This window comes from Manis javanica, chromosome 17 (assembly GCF_040802235.1).
Source record: "Manis javanica isolate MJ-LG chromosome 17, MJ_LKY, whole genome shotgun sequence".
In the NCBI taxonomy this organism is placed as follows: Eukaryota; Metazoa; Chordata; class Mammalia; order Pholidota; family Manidae; genus Manis; species Manis javanica.
In genome coordinates this window covers 58,655,317-58,676,703 of record NC_133172.1, presented here as the reverse complement: position 1 = coordinate 58,676,703, position 21,387 = coordinate 58,655,317, and the positions used below count along the sequence as shown (strand labels likewise).

The 21,387-nt window shown below is 51.0% G+C and overlaps 1 protein-coding gene across 3 annotated transcripts in view; it reads right to left on the bottom strand.

Moving 5' to 3' along the window:
- The window catches only part of PLCG2 (phospholipase C gamma 2), a 142,882-nt gene that overhangs the window by 99,360 nt on the left and 22,135 nt on the right, over window positions 1-21,387 (bottom strand). The gene's annotated exons all lie outside the window — the stretch shown is intronic.

Here is a 21,387-nt window from a genome sequence, read left to right as displayed (position 1 = left end):
AAGGGGAAAGTGAGGTGCCTGAGATCACTGCCAGGAGAAGAGGCAAACAGAGGTGTATTCGGCCAACACAGACGGCTAATACCTGCAACAACAGGAGGAGCCCCAGGAACATCACGCTGTGCGACCGAGGTCACGCACAAGAGAGCGCACACCGTACGATTCCACGTGCGTGGGGGTCTCGACCAGATAAACAGGCTGACCGTGGCAGGAGGTAGATCAAGGGCTCCTGGGCAGGCAGGGGGTGCAGGCTGCTGCCTGGCAAGGGACACAAGGGGTCCTCCAGGGGTTCAGGAGTGATGGAAGTGTTCTTTGTCTTGATTGTGGTGGTCGTGATGTGTATATGTGTCAAAAGTACTAAATTATATAATTAAAATGGGTGTATATCGTTGCATGTGAATCATACCTCAATATAGGTCATTTTTAAAGTTTTTTTTTTTTTTTTAAATACCAGGCATATCATCGACCTCCTACAAGAGCAAAACTTTAAAGGTGAGCTATGACATCTTTATAGAAAAGCAACCAAATACTAGTCTGGCTCCAGTGATCTTGAATGGTAGGCAGTGGGAGATATTTTTTACTTGTGTTTTTCGATATTTTCCAAAGGTGCTAGAGTGAACATGTATTCCTCTTGTAATAGAAAATAAATCCATAGTCCATGCAATTTCGAAAACCCCAGTGGGTTCTAGTCCAGCCCTCCTGAGACATCCTGGGTGACTGCTTCCCTCAAGGAAGGAGAAGTCGGGACGCTGGCTCGGCTCAGCCTCGGGCTCCGTCGGGGCTTGGGCCCAATCCCCTGCTTCTCTGAGCCTGGCTGCACAAAGGGGACGCACGCGAGCCCCCCTCGCCAACTCTGCCCAGCCATCCGGCCCTGCGAGGGACACGTGCCACCCCCCCCAACCCTGTGCATCCCCAGAAGCAGCCTGCACCCCAGGGCAGCTTTGTGTTCCACACTCCAGCCTTGCCATCAGCCAGCAAATCCCAAAGGCAGGTGAGTTTGGGATCCCCCCTCTCTGCCACTCCCTGGCTGTGTGGCCTTGGACGAGTCACTGGGCCTTTCTGAGACTCAGCCTCCTCATCAGTAAACCTGTGTAGGGGAGGCTGGAAGGATGAAATGAATGATGGCATTACCGCAAGTTCTCACTAAAGGCAGTATTTGTTTTTATTTTTTATTCCAAGAGTCCCCCACCAAAATTTAAAAATCCTGTGAGTTCCCACTAATTTTTGCAAAAGGAAGCAAACCTCCACCATTCGTGCTCCATCTAAACACAACTCTCATGATGCTGCCCTCCGCATGCTTCCCCGATGCCAGGGCGATGGACCAGGCAGCCCTCAGTTTCCATGGAAACTCATGACAAGGTACACCTCCACGGAGGCTGTCCCAGCCACTTTCCTCTGCGTGTGAGTGCCAGCCAGACCTGCCACATCTGATGGAGGCTGCACCTGGATGGGTGGCTCTGCCTGGCTGTTGTTCAGGCCACGGACGCCTCCAGAAACACAGCCCTTGCCAGACAGACAGTTCCCAACGCTCGGGCCTCCAGAGCTTCACTTCACTGCAGGCAAGGGGCATCCCCAGGCCCAGGCAGGGGAGGAGCGGCATTCAGCCACTCAGACAGTGTCTACAGCGCACCTGGCAGCTGCCCGTCATCATGGGGGATGCTGGGGCAGGGAGCAGGGCAAGTGTGGCCCCCTCCAAGGGGTGGCGGAGGGAGAGCACCAAACGCCCACGGAAACTCACAAGAGTGAGAAAGCTCCCAAGGAGCAGAGCACGGCGGAACGAGAGAGACGAGGAGGGCAGAGGCAGGAGGTGGGCTGCTGAGTGAACCCATGGACAGTCCGAGCCAGAAAGCCCGCCCCAGTGAGGAGGCCAGGGCACAGAGAATGGAAGCGACCAGAATAACTGAGAGCCTAGCACACCGGCTCACCGAATGCTCACAGCCACCCTCAGAAGTACCGTGATCCACACTCCACAGACTGGAACGTGGGCCCGCAGGGAGGAAGTGACTGAGCCCAGGTCACGCGGTAGGAAGGAGCAGAGAGGGGTGGACAACCAGGCCTCTCCATCTTGCCCCCCTCCCCTCTGGGAGAATCTGAAGACCCCTGAGCCCTCGCTTGAACCCCAAAAGCTCACTACATCCCTTTACTCCTCCCCCAAGGACGAAGGGACCCTAGACTGCATGCTTCGTGAGGGCGGGAGTGCATCTTGCTTTTGCACACCCTGGCCTGAGCCCGACACGTTATAAATACTCAGTAAGTACATACGTTAAGGAATCCCCACAGACTCTGATACTATGCATGCACGTACCCGTCTGGAGTCTTCAGAAGACCAGGGCAATTTGAGAACTTCTCTTTCAACAGCTACATTCGCTGAAGCCAGAGTCATACTAAACACTAGTGATAAAGGGCATGCCTTGCATGAGAGAGCAGACAGTGCCCCTCAGGACAATGACGGATGGAGAGGGGGACGCGGGTGTGCTGAGAAGCCCTGCCACTGCCTCTCCCGGCTCTTCCACCAAGAACAACGCTCTCCTTCCCTATCCCTGAATCTGGGCTGACCTTGCGACCCACTTTGACCAACAGCATACGAGAAATGATATTGTGCAAGTTCTAGAGCTTCTGCCTTCTGCCTCGTAAAGTGTTTCTTTGGACCACCACGTCAGGAGGCCCAGTTAGCCCACTAATGGAGTGGCCACGTGGAGGACACAGGCCCACTGCTACCAGCCAGCACTGACTGCCTGCACGTGAGCCGGGCCATCTAGGACTTCCAGCCTGGCCAAGAGCAATCACAGGAGTGAGGCCAGCGCAGCCAGCAGGAGGACTGCCTCAGGATGGTGCAAAGTAATGTATCACTGCAGTTCTATTAAGTCACTAAGCTCCGGGGCAGCTTGCTACACAGCAGTAGTGATATTATTATCACCAGCACCACCGTTCATTCAGCAGTTACCACATGCCAGGAGTGTTAATTCATTTAATCCACACAACAGTCCGATAAAGAGGATAATATTTTCCCCTATTTTAAACAAAAAGGGAAACTAAGATGTCAAGAGATGAAGTGACTTACCCACAGTCACCCACCAGTGAGCATTTGAACTCAGGCTGTCTGGCTCAAGCCCACAATCTTAATCCCCTGCACTTAACAATACTGCCCATTTATTCAGCCCTCTCGATATGTCAGGAATTGAACAAAGCTCTTTACATGACTTTAACGGACTAAAAATTTGCCACAATCTGCAAGGTAGTTGCTTTGATTATCCTCATTTTTGTGGATGAAGAAAAAGAAACCCAGAGAGGTGAAGTGACTTGCCCAAGGTCACAAAGCTGGAGAGAGAGCAGCCCAGGGTGTGGACAGAGGGGTTCCAGGGTGCTGGGTCTTAACCACTACTCCGGACTTGTCTGTCTCTAAAAAAAATTCTTCTAGTCCAAATGGACGCATTCGTTCTACAGCCTCGCAACTATCTGCCTTTGGTCCACACTGCCGCTTCTCCTTTGTCAAACACCCTCAGCGGGCACACCACACAGCCCACCTCCAGGCTTAATGAAGCTAGAGCACCACTCAGGGCCTTCAGGCATCAAGAGACAGAATTACTGAAACGTGCATCTAGACGAGGGCCTCACGAACAGCCTGTGTGGTCTCATATATAGACAAGAATGACTTGCTACTCTTTAAAATGGATATGGTGCTTGTGTGCTCGTGTGTGTGCGTGCTCGTAGATGCAGTAAGCCTCTGGAAATACAGAGGGGAGGCCACAGGGCTTGCGGTCCAGCACCGTCCACACCTGCCCCGCCCCCAGAACCTCTGCCAGATGGGGGAGGGAGCACCCTTCCCTTTCAAAGACTCCAGAAGGCACTGAAATGAACAATGGAAGGAAACACTCAAACACCCAGGCAGGAGTTTGTGTGAATGTGCGAGGGCGTGAGCACGCACGCAAGCGCGCGCGTGCGCGCACACACACACACACACACACACACACACACACACACATACTTTTGGGTTTCCCAGAGGAGAAAAATAAGACTCCTCTCTAGCTTAAAAGAGTGAAATAATAGTTTGTCCAACATCTGTTGTTTTCAGTGGAGGCAGATGCCTACAGGCACTAATTCATTCCATCTTCATAACCACTCAATGACATGGGCATTTCTATTAGGCCCATTTTAACATGGGGAGACTGAGGCCTTTGCTGACCACCCCCAGCGTGAACTCTCCCCACCCCGAGTTGTACTCAGTAGTGAGGCCAGATGCTGCACAACGTTGGAGCATCAAACACCAAAACTGGACCCCTGCGCACAGGGCTGGATCCTCGGAGCTCAGCCCCCAAGCTGCCACAGCCAGCCTCGTGTTCCGGATGGCTCCTGAGCCCCGGTGGCCTTTGAGGAGGCCAGGGAAACCTCAGAACAGGCCAGGCCGGGGCAGGTGGAAGAGAAAAACAGCCCCTGCAGATGGCAGCTGTACAGGCAGGTGGTCCACAGCCCCCAAGGCTTCCTCCTGGAGGACTGGTCGCCCTGGGGCTGTATCTTTTGCCCCTGGGATTCCAAGGGCTTGGCCCCACGTAGGCACCTTGCCGTCCTGCGTGGCCCCCACCTGATTGGGCTGAGACCCCCTGGTGAGGGCCCGGAGGTTAGCCTGGGCACCAGGGGGGCGGAGACCCTCCACCCAAGGGCCCCCAGCCCCTCACTCAACTTCTCTCAGCACCAAAGGCCTGGTGGGAGGCCAAGTCACAGGTGTTGTATTTTAAGGCTTCCGAATTCCCAAACTGCCGACGACCACCACACATTCCTTTCGTAACTGGGAAAAAAAGAAGCACTTAAAAATTAACCTCAGCAACTGGAAGGCTTAGTGCTAGAAGGAGATTTGTCAGTTGGAACAACTACTGAAACAAGCCGTTCTGATAATAGTAAGATGACATCCTCAGCAGCTGGCATTCACTGGGACTCACGGGGCCAAACCCTGGGCTACGCACCAGGAGTGTATTTGCTCATTTGATTCTCACCCTATGGGGTGGGGCTGTTATGATCCACTGTCTAGGCAAAGACACTGAGGTTCAGAGAGGTTAAGCCAACTGCTCGTGGTCACACAGCAAGGGAGCAGTGGGGCCAGGACAGAAGCCTAGGTCTGTGCTCTCCAATCCCCCTGTGCTTCAGTGTCTCCTGCCAGTGTCTTTTGAGTCTGATCCCTGCTACACCCCACCTTGCTGACCCCACCAGCAGGACCTCCACTCCTGAATGTTCCGCCCTCAGACGATAACCTCTGCCCTGTCTCAGCTAAAACAAGTGCATGCCCTCGAAAGACTTCATTACCCACTGCAGAGAACAATGCTATGAACAGTGGGACAGAAAAGAAATGGCAGAAAGACATTCCATCCCTCGGACCAGACCGCATTCCTCCCGCCATCTCTTAGGGCATTTGTAGTCCAGCCCCAACATCTGGCACCAGCACACAGACGCTGGCCTGGGTTCCCACTCCCCTCCCTCCCTCTCTCCTTGTGGAGGGAACCCACTTACTGTCCACTGACAGCAGCTGCCTTCTAGTTATCCAGACACATCCGAGGTCAAGGCCCAGAAAGGCAGAGAGCAGCCCCTGGCTACCGTGGTGTCTGTTGCGGGACTAAAGTCGGTCACTCTTTCCATCAGGAAGTGGGACCCTTTCCCCTCCCCTCACATCTGGGTCTGCCTTTTGATTCGCTTTGGCCGAAAGAATGTAACAGAAGTGACACTGCGCCCATTTCCACCCTCAGTGCGAGAAAATCCATGCTGGCCATCGGGGAGCAGGCAACCGGAAGAGCACCGAGGGGCCTGAATGGGCGGCGAGCCTTCTCAGGACTTCCAGCCCACCCACCACCTGAGTGCGGCCGGATGGGGGACTCCCGGCCAGCACCAACTAGGACAGAACCGCCGCCCAGCTGAGCCCGGCCCAAGTGCCTGACCCACAGACTTGTTATGGTAAGCCCATGTTTTGATAGGCTTTGTTACAGAGCAATAAATCATTGAAACACCATCCCCAAACTGGTTACCAGGCCAGGGGGGAAAGGGGATGCTCTGTCCCCTGGTGAGGAGACTGACGCCAGGACCGGCCTTCCCACTGGGGAGTCCTGGACCATAGGTGCAAAGCCATGCCCTGATGATGACACTGTAACAAAAGCATTCACTGAGGCACTGAGCTGAAGACTTCACATACTAGCCACATGCACACCAACCCACAGGGCAGGGCCCGTCTCACAGACGCAGACACTGAAGTGAGACACCACACGGAGTGCCACACTGCTCGTACATGTGACATCACAGGACCTCCCGCAGCAACACCCCAGGGTCGCCCCAGGAGGTGCACACTCCCAGCCTCCCGGGTTAGTCAGGTGTGGCCTCGGACCACTGATGCAAGCCACTGGGACGAGAAAGGCCACTGCTGGAAGTCTGCTTGCTGTTTCCTGGGCTCCCATCAAGTGCAAAACCTCCATGAGCCCACAGAAACAGCAGAAATTATCTTCATTTTCATTATAAATGCATTCCCGTGAGTATTCAACCAATGTTTGCCTGTTCCCCAAACAATGATGTCCATAAAATGAAAGACCGTGTCTATTTTGATCAGAACTCAAGAATCCCTTGCCCTCGGTAAATGATCAAAATAGTCACTAGATGAATGAACGAATGGGAGGAATAAATGAAGCAAGGATGAAAGTAGGCAGAGGCAGAGGCCTCCACCTCTGAGCAGCCCTGAGAGCTACGGCCTAAGACATGTCCCGCTGACCTCGTACCCCCACCACGCCAGTTCTCAGAAGCCTGTACTCCCCTGAAGTAAAAGAAGCTAGTGCAAAGAAACATATTCTTCCCTCTCAAACCTTAAAATCTAGTACCTTCTGGGACTGTAAGAAGGGCAGGTGGAAAGTTCTGGCAAGCAGAACGCTGGGCTGTGGGTTTCACCCTGAGACGCCAATGGGTGGCTTTAGTGGCCTGACCAAAGCAGAGCCAGAGTCGTAGCCCGGGGCTGACATGTGCAGCCAGTTCACATCACTCTCTGTCAGAATGTTCTGGAAAGTCACTGTGAACACTGAATTAGCAAATACTGAGCCACTGCTCCTCGGCAAGGACAGGGCCAGGATCCTGCAAGCCTCCGGTCATCGATACGTAACTTCACTTGCTGTGTTTCCATTTAAAAACACCTTGTTTAATAGATATTGTTGATTCGTTACGACGGAACTCCCAGCCAATCATGGTGCAACTCACGCCTGAATGAAGCTTCTCCAACACCTGTTATTTTCTCCATAAGAAACACTACGGCGTTTCTGCTCGTAGGAACACTAGACAGCATTTTACACAAAATTACCTACAAAAAGCACAGAAATAAGAAAATCATGGCACTGAATAGTCTGCAAAAAAAAACACATTTGTTAACAGTATGAGCACTGAAACAAGAAGCAGCCAGCTGACTGAGAACATGCACACTGCCAACTCAAATTTTTCATTGCTCTGTTCAAGTCTGCGAAGAATTGCAAAAGTTCTGTGAGATTTGGTTTAGGGTTACCAACAAACACGAGCAAGTAGGCAAACCTGGAACTATGGAATCCATGAACAATGAGGACCGACTGCAGACACGGAGAGAGAGCAACACGCTCCTCGGGGGCTCCCGGCTGCATTGCTGCAGACGAGGTCTGCCTGAGAAAGGACGTATGAGAAGGGCCCGCAGAAGGATGGACAGAGATGGGACGTGCAGGTCTGCTTCTGCTCCCTGGGGCCCCAACTCCTTGGATTCAGTGAGTTACAGCCACACATTCCAGGCAATTCTCGCTTCCTAAGCCAGTTTCTGACCCCAGCAGCCAAAAGATTCTGATTTGTGCACTGGGCAGTGGTAACTGGGCCATCAGATATACTCTCTCTAGAATCAGGACAGAGTGAGAGAAGACTGGGCAACCAGAAACAAGGGGAGAAAGTCACACACAGAGGTGTGCACACGGACATGACAGTGAGCGCGGGCACACAAGCTGCCCCTCGGCAAGGTGGTCAGTGCCACCTGGGATGCAGGCCACCCTCCAGAGAAGGCTCTCCTGGGACCATCAAGTATTCGCAGAATGGGGGGAACTGTAAGCTCTGGTCTAGAGGTCAGGTGTCACACCCAAATCTAGACAGACGCCCAGACAGATGGCAAAGCTACCAGATGTGCACAATTTCACATTTTCGGTCTCTGGGGGAAAATAAAGCCAGTTGGCCCCATGAAGGACGAGATTCACAATCATGATCACCACGGCGGCTGCCACAAGGAAAACACCTTTGTTGCTTGGGGAAGAAGGAAGTGTATGAGGATAATAAAGGAAGTGGGTGATACAAAAAGAGGAAGGAGGAATATTCCAGAACTACACTGTCTGGTATCACAGCTGGCCAGATATGGCTGCTGAGCGCTCAGAATTGAATTGGTCCAAAGTGAGATGTTCTACAGATGTTAAATACACACTGGATTTTGAAGATGCAGATTAAAAACAAGAACGTAAAATCTTATGTATAATTAATTGTGTACATGTTGATATACTTTGGACATACTGAGTTACATAAAATATATTAAAAATTCATCTCACCTCTTTCCTTTTACCTTTTTTAACCTGTTTAAACCATACACGTGGCTAGCATTGGTGGCCGATGTCATATTTCTTTTGGCTACAGCGGAATGGAGAGGTGGGTGGGTGGGCAGTGTGGGAGGGATGGGGGAAGAGGGAATAAAGTGTTCAGATCTTTTCCCCACGTTTTAGTTGGGCTATTTGTTTTCCTATTGTTGAGTTTTTAAGAGTTCTTTGTATATTTTGGAAAGAAGTTCTTTATCAGCAATGTGTTTATAAACATTTTCTCCCAAGTCTGTGGCTTGTCTTTTCAATCTCCTAACCTAAAGCTTTTATAGCATATGGGGACTGGGGAAAACTGACCTGATGTAGTTCCTCTAAAAAGCTTGGTACCATTTGGCAAATCACCCAAGCGCAATTAACTCACCAGTAAAAGGGCATAACTCACGGACTTACTGTGATGACTGGAGACCGTACATGAATATCCATACACATGACCCCACGGGCACACGTGCTTGTAGTGCCCAGTGTAGTAGCAGAATGCAGACTCAGGGCACACCCTCAATGCCAATAGTCATCACGCCTGCAAGGTACCCCTGTCCTGGTGCCAGCAGTCCCTCCCAATTCCATTCCCCCAACTTCCCTAGGGGGTGGCTGGTGGCCAAACAGCAGGCTCAAGTGGGCAACTATGAAGGGAGGAGGCATTTCCAGGGCTCTCAAAAGATTCATAAGTATGGACTCCCTGGGGGGAGGCAATAAACCTTGAAATGATGGAAAATCTTGTGCACACCTCACCCACGGCATCCAGGTGAACTTGGACATTTACTAAGGAAACTAAGATGGGCTACCTACCACCTTCAAAAAATGGTCCTTTGCCTGATTATTTATAGTTCATAATGCGTGATCAAAACCGGAAGTTTCTGTGATGACTGCCCTGCACTGTTCACCATGTAAGAACTTATTCACTATGTAAGAATTCGTTCACCATGTGAGAACTTGTTCATTATGCTTCAGAAGATTGGAGACTGACGAGAATTAGGCTTGAGATGGATTAATGATTGTACATTGAGCATTGACCCTCCTATACAGAATTTTATTGTTGTTAACAACCATTTGATCAATAAATATGAGAGATGCCCTATCAAAAAAAAAAAATGGTCCTTTGTCCCCTAAAAGCAGAAGTAATGGTTAAAACGTATGGTTCTAAAGTAAGTCGAACCAAGAATCAGGTCCCTGCTGATCGGTGCCCCTGCCCACGTGCTCTGTGCTAGTGGAGCTTGAGGTTCTTCACTGGTTTGCCCCATGGTAAGCACCCAGGTGGCAATGCCGGGCACCAGGTGAGGGAAAGTTAAGATTGGATGCTGCCCACAGAAAGCAAGTGTTTGATGGGAAAACCCTGCATCAACCAAAAAGCATGTAACGATTTCTACATAAAACAGAACCATGAGCCATCAAGGAAATGCCAATCAGAACCACAATGAGATGTGAATTCACCCCCACTAGGAGGACTATCATCAAAAAGACAGACAATAACAAGGGTTGGTGAGGATATGGAGAAACTGGCACCCTCATACACTGCTGGTAGAAAACGGTACAGCCACTATGGAAAACGCCTGGCAGTTCCGCAAACAATTAAACACAGAGTTACGAGTGACCCAGCAATTCCACTCTTAGGCATATATATCCAAGAGCATGAGAACATACTCACACAAAAATCTGTACACAAATGTTCACATCAGCATTATTCATGACAGCCAAAGAGTGGAAACAACCCAAATGTCCATCAACTGATGAAATGGATAAACCAAATGGGGTCTATCCACAAGTGGAATGTTATTAGGCTAAAAAAAGGAATCCGGTCCTGGCACCTGCTACAGTGTGGATGAACCTCGACAGCATTATGTTAAAGAAAGAAGTCAGATGTATTGTCTGATTCCATTGACGTGAAATGCGCAGCATAGGAAAATGTATAGAGGCAAGTAGATGCCTCCTCAAGGGAAGATGGTAGAGCAACAGCACCCATTTATTGAGCACGTACTGGGAGCGACAGGTGCCAGAGGCCAGAAGTACAAACAAGATACCACCTGCCTCAAGGAGCTGGGGTCTGGTCTTTTCATTCCAGACCTAACTCCGGTTGACAACTCCACTCGGCCATACATTCTTGGAACCAACTTTGAAATGGAAGATTATTCAAAGCCTTATTCTCAAAAGAAAATAACACCCAACTCAAATCCCAGAAGACGGCCTTGTCTGCTAACAAAAACATCAGAATAAAAAACTAAATCCTAGCTGTCGACCTGGGAAATTACAAGGTTTGCCTCAGCATCAAATTTCTCATCAAGAAGATTAGGAAAATAACCTCAAGGGGATGTCAGTGGCCTACAAAAATAAGATAACTTGTAAAATAAGTTCCCCTACCACCACCCCATGCTGATGAGATCCACAGCCTTTAGCCAGCAGGGGGATCAAGCCTCACAACCTGGGACAGAATAACTGCAAACCAGGAGAGGAAGCACAAACAGTACTCAGCAGACCCTTTCTTTGCCTGTGAGTTTCGTGTCTGTAATAGATGTCAAAGCTGACAGCATCCAGATGCCAGCAAGGGTGGTGCGGGCAGTAAGAGCCCATGCAGCTTTCCTGAGGGTAAGTGAGCACTGTGCCTGGAGCCCATGACACAGCCCTTCCGTCCTCCCTAGAGGCTTATCCTGTAGAAATTACCATGCACAGGACGAAGAGTTAACTATAAAGACGTTCCCAGATTCAATGTGTGGCATAGCAAAATAATAAACTACATAATATGCCAAAGTAGGAGATTGATAAGAAAAAATAAGGTAATGTGTAAAATAAAGTGAAAAACTATAGCCCTTTAAAACAAAAGAGACCACAATAGTTGGAGTGGAAATGGGTTCACGACTGGAAACAACCTAAATGCTCATAATCAAAAGGACAGGCCACTCCATCATGCTGTACTCCCTGAGTGAAACCACTCAGGGAATTTAAAATAAAGCTACCAATATCAATCTGGATACCTCATAATTCATATCAGTTGTAGATTAAAACTTTTGAAGTAAATGTAGAAAATATGCATGCAAATGATCATTGTCAAAGCGTAATACTGGATTCTCTAGAGAGGGAGGGGGTACCCGGTAGGCTTAACTATATGTGTAATATTTCTTTAATATGAACAAAAAATATCTGAAGCAAGTATTATGATTTGTCCAGGTTGGTTAGAAGGGTGTATTCATTTCCTATGGCTGCTGCAAAAACCAACCCTCAAACTCAGGGCCTTAAGACAAAGCAAATTTTTGGTTTCACAGTTCTGGAGGCCAGAAGTCAGGCAGGGGTCCCCCCGGGCTAAAATCAAGGAGTCAGCCGTGGAAGAATCCCTGTCCCTGCCTTTTCCAGCTTCTAGAGCTGCCTGCACCCCGTGACCCAGGACCCCTTCCGCCTTCAAAGCTGATTTCATCACTCTGACCCTTGACCTTGGCTCTGTCACCCTATCTCCTTCTCTGACTCCCCTCCCTCCCTCTTTCACTTACAAGGACCCTTCTGATTACATGAGACCCACCCAGATAATCCAGAATAATCCCCCTGGCTCAGGATCCTTAACTGAATCACATCTACAAAAACGCCTTTTGCCACAAAGGGAGGTTAAGATGTGAACCCCCTGGGGGAGATGGCTTTATTCTGTACGGAAATGATGATAAATATGAGGAGCGGCTAACTCCTGCTGAGTGCCTTGGGATACCCGTGGGCACCACCCCACCACATGCCACACCCTCAGCTCCCCTAATACTTCTAATCGGGTGAGAAAGGTGCCCCTGCCACCCTATTTTTTAGATGGGTACAATGAGGAACTCAATTACTTGTCCACAGCCACAGACACGTTAAGTGACTAAGCCAAGATCTGAACTCAGGCAGTCAGACTGCAGAGGACGCGCTCTTGAGCAGTGGTGAGTGTTTTAGTCTCCACGCCAACCTCAAAGTAGCGCCGAATAACAAGAGGAATACGGTCACAGCAAAGGGCAAAACGGAAAAGGCATCTCACTAAGCCAGTTCCCTGGAAGGACAGTAATGTGTAAAAATGGATCTGTGTCCTACAAAAATAGAAACAGTCTGGAAGGGTGGGCACCCAGGGCTGACACACAGCCCCCCGCGTCTGGGCAAAGGGGCTGTTATCCCCAGCCAGGTGTACTTGAAACTGTTTGTGCTGTCGAGTACACGTCACTTCTGCAGGGAGACAAAGCAAGACTTGTGTTAATCAGGGGAAATAAAACAAGGTCAGAGGAGAGAAGCTCAGAGCTTCTTAAACAGGAAATGGGCACAAACTTCCCCTCGGCCACCCCAGCCTGGGCCCCTCTGACATTCCCCGGGGACGCACTCTCTCCAGCCAGGCCTCCAGCCCGTGGCCTGAGGTTGGCAGCAGGCCCCAGGTGGCCTGGGGTGGCAGGGGCGGCAGGGAGGCGGCACCTGGCTGCAGGGAGATGAAGCCGCAGCCCGGCAGGCCGCCCAGGCCCAGAGCAGGGTCTCCGCAGCACAGGGCTCTCCACGTGCTGGGCTGAATGCACTTTGCTAGCCGCCCTTCTGCAAATCAGCCCCCTGTGCCCAGCCTTCTGGCTTCTCAGAGTGGGTGGGATGGGTCCACACCAGCTGCCTCTCTCCTCTCCTCGCCAACGGCCAGAGGGAGCTCTGGGCTGGAACACCTAGCTCCCCAAAAGCAAGACTGAAAACAACCCCAGTCCACAGCCTGCAGCCACAGGAGCGCAGAGAACTGGATCGACCACAACTGACTGGACATGCTCAGGTGCCTCCAAACGGGGTGCTGGGCTGCCTGGAGTAGAGAATTCAGGGGATGAATTTCTGAGAGACTGGAGACAAGCATGAGCCGTAATAACAAGATCAAATCCTCCACAGCACTTCCCAGGCGCCTTCCTGAATGATACCCCTACGAGAGCTCATCCAGTCCTCCTAACCACCCTGTAAGGTAGATACTGTCATTCTTCCTGTTTTACAGAGGAGGAAATGGAGGCACAGAGAGGTAAGTCTCTCCTCCAAGGTCACACAGCTATTCAGCCAGAGTCAGGGATCACACCCAAGCAGGATGGTGCTACTCCCCACATTTAACCAGTATACTACCCCCTCGTGCCCTCGGGGCCCAGGCCAAGACCAGTGTGGCCAGGAGATGACAGCTGGAATCAAGCAAGGGCTCCTACATTCCTTTCCTACGAGCTCCAACTTGTCTGTGATAACCGGCCGAACAGACACCTCAGCTGCCACACTCATGCTGCGCCTCAGGCTGCTTTTAAAGGGAAGCACATTAGTTTGCTGGGGCTGCCGCAACAATACCACAAACCGTTGGCCTAAACTACAGAACGCTATGGTCTCGCAGCTCTGGAAGCCAGCAGCCCGAGATCAGGGTGCTGGCAGGGTGGGGTCCTGCCGAGGGCTGCGAGAGACAGTCAGCTCACGCCTCTCCCCTCTCCTGCTGGTGGCCACAATCCCTGTCCCTCAGCCAGTAAATGTGTCACCCCCATCTCTGTTCCCACCATCCCACGGCCGTGTGTGTGTGTGCGCGCGTGCGCGCGCGCGTCTCCCTCCTCCTCGTACAAGGACACCGGTCATCTTGGATCGGGGGCCCACTCTACTCCACTGTGACCTCATCTTAACTACTTCTACCTGCAACAACCATATTTCCAAAAAGGTCACCTTCTGAGGCTCCAGGGCTTGGGGCTTCAACACAGGAGTTTGGGGCAGATCATAATTCCACCCATTACGGGGACACCCCCCCCCACCAGAAGCCCTAAAGAAGCCAGACTGTTCTCCAACAAGAGACACCCCACCTCTCCCACCAAAGCTGAGCAGAGGACAGCAGCCTCAGAACAGCCAATCCCTGAGCACCAGTTCAAAAGCACCTGGCTGGTCAGAGGCCTCTCGGGAATCCATTCCTGGGAGGCTGCACAGAGGGTCCAGCTGGCAAGGGCTCTGCTGGGGAGGGTCTAGCCACACTGTGAGGAACCTAAGGGGGCAGATGAGGCCCGTCTATGGAGACACATCACCAACAGTGGCTCCTGTCCTGCACCAGATGGGACAGTCCCTCCCCTTCCCACGAGGCCCAGTGAGAAGGCATTCATTTTCCTGGATTCCTACAACAGCCCCCAAATCCCCACAATCATTCGATTCTGCAGCCATCAGTGGGGCTCCTACAGCCACCTCTGCACTCTGCAAAATTAGGGGATGTGGAAGAGGCAGAGAGATGCTCAGCTACCCATTTCCCATTCTTCCCAGCACCTCTTGCAGCTAGGCATGTGCTGAAGTCTGGTCAGTGGAAAGCGGGGGGCCTTCCACCTTGCAGGCCTGACCCATAAAAACCTTCTCAGGCATCCTCCACTCTGCTGGTTCCCCTACATACTGGCTGGACATGGACGATCCTGAGGTGGCCTCAGAGGCCTTAGAGGATGGTGGTGCCACCAGACAGCAGAACCCCACCCCACAATCCCACTGGATCATGACTTGAGGAACTTGGACCCTATCAAGAAATCATTTGTCACTGTTGCTAGCCTACCCTGACTCATACAGAAGCTTTATTGCTGTGTCCTCTGCCCAAAATGCTCTCCCCCCAGAGCTTCCAGTGGCTCCCTCCTTCCCACTCTTCAAGTCTTAGCTCAAATGTCACCTCCACAGAGAGACTTTCCGGAGACCTGCCCTACTAAAATAGCGCTTTTCAGCAGTTACTCTCTGTCACAATGCCGTTTCTTCCTTTCTAGCACCCTGTCCATTCGCCACTTTATCCCTAGTGACAAGTGTAACACCCGACACACACCAAGTCCTCTTTGAGTATCTGCTAAATCAACAAAGGAATGAATTCTAAGAACATCGAGTGATTGTTATCTAGGACAGAAAACAACCCTTGAACAACCACAAAAGCCAATTCCTCTGCCATCCAGCACACAAGCAGGTTAAGTATCAGTGTCAAGGGTAAAAACATCAATGTTAGTTTTCATGCCAGCAGGGTCCAGCGTGGAGAACGTACACCCCAGAGGGGAGCAGGATAATCCGTTAGGTACAGGAAGGAAAATCATCATACAAATGGGAGTTCTAGTATTTCTTTCACCCTTTCTGCAATGCTATTTCCCTTTATGTCTGAGGATGGCGATGCTGACACTGAGAAGAGCAGCTAATATCTGAGCACCTTGAGCCTGGCAATGCTGCCACATTTTACACAGATCACTGCATTTGATCCCCCTGAGAGCCTAGTGAGACAGGTTCTTTTCCTAGTCTCATTGTGCAGATGTGGAAATGGGAGCAGAAGGAGGTGACTTCAGTGGCCCAAGGTCATAGCCCATCTAGGCGGCAGGGCCGAGATTTGAACCGAAGCACTGCAGAGTCTGTGCTGCTGGGCACCGTACGCCAGGTACACGCCATATTTTTATGACCAAGAGGCAGCTAAGTTCACAGACACTGCAGAGCCTGGCTGAACCTTATTCCTGGAAAGCTTGGCCAGAGAAGCATGGCGGCCTTCCAGACAATGGGCTTCCTCTTGGATGAAACATGCCAGTGGAAAAACATCTACCTCACCATTGTTTCAAAATCATTATGACGAAACAACGTTCAAACATTCCATTTCTTTAATGGATAAGAAGCCCAAGGAAGGATTTCAGAAATAGCTGAGGTGCAGCACCCGCCAGCCTCACTGCCCTGGCTCTGTTGGCACTGGGTCATGCCACGGTGCCCTCCTGGCACAGCGTCCCCCTACTGCCCATGGCACCTCTGCCCCCTTCCTCCTGACACCTTCTGCACCACCAAAGCAGTCCTTTGCACCACAGGAATGGCTGCGCCTCCCTCCTGCTGTGACAAAGTCTGAATGGGGCTGTAGCTCTTCAGCCCCCAGCAGGGTGTTTCTCTACTGCACACAAAACTGAACCACCTGAGATCACGTGTGAGGAGGAACAACACAGAGCAGGGAGATCTGAGGCTCGGAAGGCGGGTCCAAGTGCAAACTGAAGTACCACCCGCCTGGCCGTGTGGCCTCGGGCGTGTCACCCAGTCTCTCCAGGACTCTGTGTCCTCATATATAAAGTGGAAGTGATTCCTGCTTCACAGGGTCCCTGGGAGGATTTAAAGAGCTGTTCCTTGTGACGTGCTCACGTGGAGGCTCGTGTGCAAGAGCATCATCCGTCAGGGGTGGTTCTTGACATCACAGCGGTGGCTGCACCACCCGGCACACCAGGGTCGTCACCATGAGGAGCAGGCCGGGAACCTGATACCAGGGAAACACGACAGCTCCTATTTTTGAGAATCTCTCACTCATGGGCAGCCACAACTTGACAAAAATAACCACACAGAGAAAACATGTTAAGCGAAAGTGAGAACTTGGGATGAAAGCTGTCTTTTTTCCGCTTATCGTACTACATTTCAATTGTGCACCATATTTCCTGCATATAAAAAAATACATAATATAAAATCCACTTAATTCTTGCCCCAGAAGACAGGAACTATTATTCTCTTACTTGACAGATAGGGAAACTGAGGCACAGAGTGCCTCAGATCATGCACCTAGGAATGGGAGAGCAGAGACCTGAGCTACGAGTCCACATCCAGAGGTCAGGTGTCCTTGTGGTGGCGTGGCTCCAAGGTGGCCGCCATCAGTCCCTTCCCACCCTGGACACGCATGCAACTCCCTCTCCTAGAGGAGAGTCCTGGTCCCTGAACCTGAGCTGGTGCAAGTGACTTTCTGCAAAGTGACTTCTTATAGCCAAGCCACGAGGCCCTGCAGCCTCAACCTGGGACTGTTGGGACACACACCTGGCAGGAGGCCAGGTGCCACTTAAAAAGTCCAGCTACCCCGGACGCCAAGCAGTAGGTGCTCAGGTGACAGTTCCAGCTAGCCTAGTCTTCCAGCCATCACCACCAAGGAACCAGATACAGAGTGAACATTCTGGAACCTTCCAGACCCAGGTGGCATACCACCAAATCACCACACTCCAGGCCACAGAGAGTAGAAGAATCATCCCGCAGCACCCTGCCCAAATCTGACCCATAAATCCGCTTGCTCACACTCAGTGGCACCTGCTGATCCCACTTCAGGACCGGCCACCATGCTGGCCACCTGGAAAGCCCCTCCCTCCCCTTTCTACTCAAGAAGCTGCCCCGCCTACCCCATTCCCTACCACCCCACCACCTCCCCACCCCCAGACGGATGCCCCCCTTCCTTCCTCACAGGGCATGCAGCCCAGACCCTCCCCGGAGCACTGATCCTGTAGTGTCCGGTGCCCGACCAGCTCCTCCGCCAGCGCAGGGACTCCATCCTTCCGCCTTTCTCAGCAGAGCGTGGAGCCCAGTATGGTGGCAAATATGGGCTGACCACACACAGTAGCTCCATCATGACATGGCCCAGTGGGAAACCCTATTATACCCAGTGACATTTTATGGCTCTAAGCAAAGCAACACATGACTTCAGACCAGGGTTTCACAACGCTGGCACCACTGACATTTTGTGCCGGATAATTATTTGTGATATGGGCCATCCCGCTCATTGTGAGGTGTTGTGCTGCATCCCCGGTCTCGACCCACTAGATGCCAGGAGCACATACTCCCACCCCAGCTCCCGCCAGTTATTACACCTAAAAATATCTTCAGCTATCCAAATGGCCCCAGAGGGGGAATCACCTGGCTAAGAACCACGCACCACTTTAGCAGTGCAATCCTGTGTGCCTGTTCTCACCCCAGCCTGCGTGGAGGGGTTGTGACACCTGTGGAGAAGTCACACACCACTTGCCAAGTATCCCAGAACTACCTGCACATGCCTGCCCCTTGCTGACCTCACAGGAACTAGAGGTTCCTGCTCGCTAGAACCCCTGAAGGAATGCGGGGGCAGGGCCTTGGGTGATCACCCTTGCAACAGGAGGTTGGAAATGTAGCTGTGAGAATTCCCCCCAGGGCCTGAAGGCCTGCTCTCTCAAAGTGGTCAGGGGAGCACCATTTCTAAGCTCTGTACCCCAAAATTAGCTTTTTCTGTCATTTTACAACCACCAACACAGGCATCTCACTCAGGACTGCCAGAACATGTTCAAAAACACGAATGCAATCACACCACCCCACTTCTGAAAACCTCAGCGGGTTCTCACTGCCCTCCAGAAAAAGTCCAAATGCCGAAGCAAGATTTTGCCGCCCCAGACAAGCTAGATGCCAGTTGTTAACCAAAACAAAGGCAAAAATAACAGCAGCAGTTCCCACTGGCTGAGTGCTTACCTCCGGCTATGCACCTGGTTAAACCCCTCTGATGTATTCACTCACTTATTCACCCCCAACCATAACCCTGCGGGGTAGACCTCAATAGCATGCCCATTCTACAGGTAAGAGAGTTCATCTCAGAAAGTGGACATCAGCTGCTCACAGCCACAGCGGAGCTCCTCAAATGGTGTTGGAATCAAGGGTGTGGAAGCAACGGAGGCTACCATGGGACTTGAGTCTAACTTAATTACTGTTGTACATCCAGGACCTAGAACAACGTCTGGCAGAGCAGGTACTCAAATACGAACAGACAGGTGGACAGAGGGGCGGAAGGAGCCTCTAGTATGTACCCAATCTGGCTAGTTACCAGGATCACCTGGGGAGCTTTTTACACTCCTGAGTCCCAGCCAACCTAGTGCATGAGTCATCCTCAGCTGCTCCAGGGAGAAGAATTGCCTCTAGGACTGTGTGGAGGCCCCCAAGGCATGGATTTCAGAAGCCAAAATCCTGACTCACACCCCTCAGAATGAGCTTCAGATGACGGTGCCAGTAGCCTGCACTTTCTAAAGCCCCACCAAGACTTTCTATGGTCAGCCAGACTTGGGACCCGCTGGCCGTGCAGTGTGGCAGGCCTGCCCCTACCATCTGTGGCTGGTCCGGCCCCAGGCTCCTGCCTGACCACCCCCCCAGCTGCAACAGGTGTCTGCGCCTCCTGGGAGGCCGAGTGTGGCCAATGCAAACAAAACTGGGAGGAAGGTTGGCTGCCCCCACACAGGGGCATTTTCTAAGCAGGGCTTCTGGCTCCGTTGCATCTGAGACCCGCTTGGCTCTGAGCCCAGGAGAAACTTTTTGCAAAGCTGGTTCGTCTCACTCATGATAAAAGAAATCAAGTGGAAAACTGCGCCAAGCTACCAGAGTCTACCTGTGGAAGGCTAAGGTCAGAACCCCACTGCAGTGTGGGCAACAGTGTTGGGAACAGGTATTCTCACACCTGGTGGGGAACGCCACCACACCTTTTATGGGATGTTGCCTAAGTACCCTTTGATGTTAAAATACCCCATACCCTTTAACTTGAAAATAATACTTAGAGGAAGTTGTCCGGCACATACACCTGTGCGTGTGCGTAAAGAACTAATGAAGGATAACCCTCCCTCACATGCTGCTGGGGGGAATGGGAAAGGGAAAGTAATCTGGCAGTTCCTAAAATGATTAAACAGTTACCACGTGACGCAGCAATTACACCTACGCGTATACTCGAAAGAAATGAAAACTTACATCCACACGAAAACTTTTACATGGCTGCCCACAGCAGCACTATTCACAAAAAGGTGGAAACAACCCAAATGTCCATCAGGAAAGTGTGCAACATCATGTGACAGAACACGATTCGGCTGTCTTAAGGAATGAAGCACTGACACATGCTACCATGTGGGCAAACCTGTAAAACATTAGCCCAGTGACAGACACCAGTCACGAAAGGCCATATATTATATGATTTCGTTTACAGGAAGTGTCCAGAACAGAGAAATCTACAGAGGCAGAAAGTAGATGAATGGTTGCTTAGGCCAAGGGATGGTCTAAAATCGATGTGGTGGTGTTTGCACGTATCTGTGACTATACTAAAGACCACTGAGTGGTTCATTTTGAACGAGTGAATTACTTGGTATGTGAATTATATTTTAATTAAGCTGCTAAAAAAAATGAATGACAAATACAGTTACAGTGACTGCACCTAACAGCAAAAGACTGGAAACAGCCTCAATGTCCACCTCTAGGGTTAAAATGTTACCCTGCAGTGAGAATGCTACGTGACAGTGAATGAATAAGGCTGATCAAAGTGCTGATAAGAAACCACCTCTTGGATGATTACGAAACTAAAAAAAGAACTCGCGGTATAGAAGTGTATCTAGGAGATACCCATTTGTGTGAAAAACATGACACACGTTACATAAGCATAGAATACTCCTAGAAGACACAAGAAGTTGGTAATGTGCTTGCCTCTGGAGCACAGTGTGGGACTGAGGAAGAGAGACATTGAATTGTTTGATTTTCCCCGAAGTGCACATTTTAATTTTTCAATTAAAAAGTCATCAATAAAAGAATGCAAATGAAAGCAAGGCTCTTGCAACTGAAAATTGCTTATGTCTTCTTACTATCTGTTAGAAACAGTCTTAGGAACTTTAGGAGCTGAGCCAATCACCCAATGCAGGGGAGTGGGGAAAAGATGCCTCCCCGAGAACCAGCACATCGTTGGAAAGCTAGGGAACACTCAGTGAGATGCTCTGTCCACATGCAGCTAAAGTAAAGGCCGCCCACTCTGCAGTTTACATTACAACAGAACAGACAACTGGCTAGCCAGCTAGGGGTTTCCACAAGCTCAGTTAGTTAGCCCTCCAGAGGGCAGGGTGACCATCAACGGGAACCAAGTGATTCCTGAAGCTGTCAGACAGGAACGCACCTGCTAGCCAGGTGAGCTGTCCCCAGGCCATTTCCAAGTTGGCTCAGGCAGGCCTCTGTTACCTGGCCAGGGCTTTCCTGGCTCAACTTACCCCACCTGCTCTAAACCCCATCAGAGGCCCACCCAGAGTGGCCACACTTTCATTTCCAGAACGGAAGAAGGTAT